Raw genomic sequence first — 4137 nt, 5'->3', positions numbered from 1 at the left:
GATTTTCGTATTTCTCTTATTTAATTATCGGTATTATTGGTATACAACCGCCAAAAAGCATTAAAAAAATTGACTGAAGGTGATCGTGGCGAATCCTGGAATTTCTTAAACTTGAGTGATCCGAATGATCGATTCCAAATAGATAATTTTACCTCTAAAGATTTAAAATACCCCTGAACGACCATCTGCAATTAAAGTTCATATATTTTTATTGCTTTCACCACCAAAGGTTTCATTTCGTAATTCAATGTGGGCAAGATCTCATTAGTATTTATCGCTTCGGGTATTCTGGATCAAAATCCTGTCTCAAAACAAGAGGCTCACTCCAATGTTCGAAATCGGCGTGTTTGTCAAATCTACCAGAAGGCAAAAATTTTTATTAATAATTTGAACGTAAATATAATCATGAACTATGAATTGACCATTGAAAAAGTCATGGTAGATGCGAGCTTATGGTTCACAAAAACAGATTGGAATTAAAGGAGGCTAACATCATCCTATTCAAAACATTGAATAATCTATAGTAATATGCCGTGGGAGTACCATGCACAGTACGTAGTAAGTAGGCTAAACTTTGTATGTTACACAACGAAAGTAATTTGCAAATATATGTAGTTTGATGTTAGAATTATTACTTATTACGCAAATTTCGAAAGTGTCATTAAATATGAGATAGTTATGTATAGAAATAGTGAGGATGCGCTAAAAGTTTGTATTTATTAAAAAAAGGGCGTTAAGAATGGTCTCAAACCTAGAACCTAGAAACTGACCGACATGAGGTCAGGCGAACATTCTCCAGAAGTGGCAAACCCGATGGATACGACTGGCGCACAAGGACCAGTAGATGAAGCGATTGATCTCTGGTCTAGACTTGTGGACGTCGTGCAAACATAGGCGTCCGAATACCATCTAACTCCAATGCTCAGCGGACATGGTGGCATCAAAAGCTACATACATACAGAGAATCGGGAAGACGGGTCTTTTTTTTACCTTAAGACGTTTGGGGAAATGCGTTCATGCACATCAGGCCTTGATGTTACGATGTTGGTCGGCCTGATAGTATGAGACTCGCGGTTTCAGGCTAAGAGCCGAATACCCATTAAAACCCCATGTCGCCTCTTCGCCCGGATTCCCCCCTCGGGACTACCGCAAGGCATTACTTCAGAGCGGGAAGATGGGTCTGGATAGCGGGAACTGTAGAGTCGCTTACACCACAGGGCACTATACTTTCCGATGCACTCTATTCCCAAATCAAAGAAGCGTCCTAATCGAAGGTGCAGACAAGTTGTCTCTCAACGGAAAACAAGTATCAAAGAAAAGGAACGCATGGAGCGTGCCTCACAAGAGGGACAATAACCCCGGCCCTAATCAAAGAAAGGAATGTACCTCACAATGGGGGTGTCATAACCACGATTCCCTTGAGAGGACCAAGAAGGATGATCACAACAAATAAACCGAATCAAAACGAAGTAGCAGTCAAAATTCTTACTGACACATTTTATCCCTCAGGGAGAATTCCGGATTGGTGCAAGCTGCAGGAATAGAATCCCAAAGTTTTTAGTGGTTAGGCACCCCGGGGGAATCTTACACTATTTAGTAACCAGAACACCAGACCAGGTGTAGTTAGAAGATTTTATTTGTCGAGTGCCTACTTTTCTTGTTTAAAAATGAACACACGTTTGATAGACATGCATCTCAAAGTCTGTAATCGAGCAGCATTATAAATTCCCGTAGCATACTTCCCATAGCAACTGTGTATCGGAAAAGACTCTATTATCAATGCATAAAATTATTTAATTCAATGCCATTACATATAATACAATGCATGGGATAAAAACTCGTAAAAAAGGAAATTATTCGAATTGTTAGTTAGTTTGGAGCAATACTCCTTGAAGAAGTCCTATCAGGCTGTTGGTACGTACCAAAAATAGGTTATACTCTGTAAGCGCCTTGACCTTGCTTTAGATAAACTCATCCACATGGCACTCACTTCCAGTCAATTTTTGAAAAAAAGCGAATCCCATAGTCAGCTTTTACGTCCGTGTTACTCACGGACTCACGGAAGTTCATTATTTTGAAAAATAAACCCCTGGAGGCAGTATTCATTTATAGCTAACTGTTTCCAGAAAACAGGACGCTATAGACAATTTTGAATAAAGATATTTATTATTCTCATTCCACCCACGTATGTTCGTAAATACTGACCGAAGACATAGCGTCGACTCTTAAATAATAATAAGGCAGGGGTCTTATTAGGCCACTTTTTCCCCCGCACCCATGCAATAAAACCAGTCGAAGCCGTGGAAGCCGTGACGGCGTAGAAGAGGAAAAATTCCATCGGCTCGTTAAAAAGGCAATTTTAAGTCTCCAAAGCGAAATTCCAAGATTCAAAGAGATACGACTGCCAATATTTATCGCTAGATAAGGCCGCTCTCTCGGTAATAGGAGTAAATCTTGCGTCCATTGGTAGACGGCTCCCGTTTAAGCCCGATCCGCACTACGCTCTTGCGCTTAATTGGCCCCAACACCTCTCAAGCCTTATTTCAGAACCCATGTTTCATTTCCTCACTGAAGTCTTACATCATAGAGAACATTTGATCGACACCAGCAATCAATCGACGTTTCGATGGCGGTGAAGAGGTTATGTGAAGAACTAAACACTATGTGAAGGGGCCTTTAGTGGGCTGCTGATAATGATGTATAGATGCCATTAGCGGCGAAATGACTGGCTCGAGACTGATTATACTGGGACCGTGAGAAAGTAAATACCGGGCAGATTAAAACTTCTTCGTGCAAAGAAATTTTCTTAATGAAAGTGATGTTGCTTCCGAAGCGGCCTCGTATAGGTCATAGGAAATCAGTTTTGGGAGGATCATTCACCAGAAGTTCTACTGAACGAAGATTAAACACCCAATGTGACCTAGGCATTTGTGTTAGATGGCCTCCAGCATATTACACATTGATTTAGTAATAATTAGATAATCACTGCACTGTTTAATATTCCCCATGCATGCCTTTCACGAGTTTCTGAAAAATGGTGTGTGATTTCCATCCTGTTACTTTCACACACAAAATCTCTTCTCGAACTCCTTGAGCAGCAACTTTGAGGGAGACTACATTAAACGTCGATGGTTCATGGTACCAAAGTGCCGGGTGGCCAGACCAACCAGGGATGAAAATCGAGCAGGCGAAGAAGATCTAAAAAATATCCAGACAAGGAGAAAGTCGATACCTTTTCTCCTCCGCTAAGTTCATTTATCGCTTCCCAATTTATGGCGTTGGGTTAACTGTATAACATTTGTGAGAGTCTGTTTAGAACGAATGCTATAAGAAAATTTCCAGAGATTACGACAAAAGTTCTTCGAAATCGATAGATTGGCGTTTCATACCAGCAGATTAAACACTCTGCGTAACCAACAAATCGTTGATATATGAGTACAAGGTCTGCTATTCGCTTTTCTTGCTTAAATTGCATACGCCAAAAGTGAAGTGGTGCATAAGTATAACATGCACTTGTAATCGATAATCGATGAGAAAACGGTTCATGTGAACGTTCGAAACGTATACAGAGACCGCCCGACCTACACGATTTTCGAACCTTTTTCTTTCACCGACCGGTCCACAAGTAAAAGTCCATAATTAGTTTCGTTCTACACTGACTAAAATGTATTAACTTTCACGTGCGATCCCAATCATTACCGCTCTTGTTAATTTAATTATTGTTACATAATTGACTTGGTATTGTGGGTGCGCGCGCTGCGATGCCTCCAAGAAAATTATCCTCATGAAGAGTTTATCCATTGTAGGTATGATAACACAAGATATTTGTTAGCTTATTCAATGCATATCGGTTTAGACGTTGGCCTTCGCTGACCAACGGATTTTGCCCTTTCGCGGCGAAAACGCAAGGAATGCGGTTGCATAATTACAGCTATTACCTCACACTCGGTCAGATTTGCTCGAGATTGCCAAAGAGAACGGACGCTGATTGGGACTAATGCCTCGCAGAGATCTGCGAAATTTTACTAATTAAGACTCGGTTCACTAATATTGTATTTCACAACCCTTTCTTTCACTCATAATTCGATATTGGAAAGCACTTTTTGTGTGTTAATCACCAAACTGCCTCTGGGGATT

Source organism: Euwallacea similis, chromosome 19 (genome assembly GCF_039881205.1).
Source record: "Euwallacea similis isolate ESF13 chromosome 19, ESF131.1, whole genome shotgun sequence".
In the NCBI taxonomy this organism is placed as follows: domain Eukaryota; kingdom Metazoa; phylum Arthropoda; class Insecta; order Coleoptera; family Curculionidae; genus Euwallacea; species Euwallacea similis.
The sequence above is the reverse complement of the archived record's forward strand: the minus strand, read 5'-3'. Positions refer to the sequence as shown.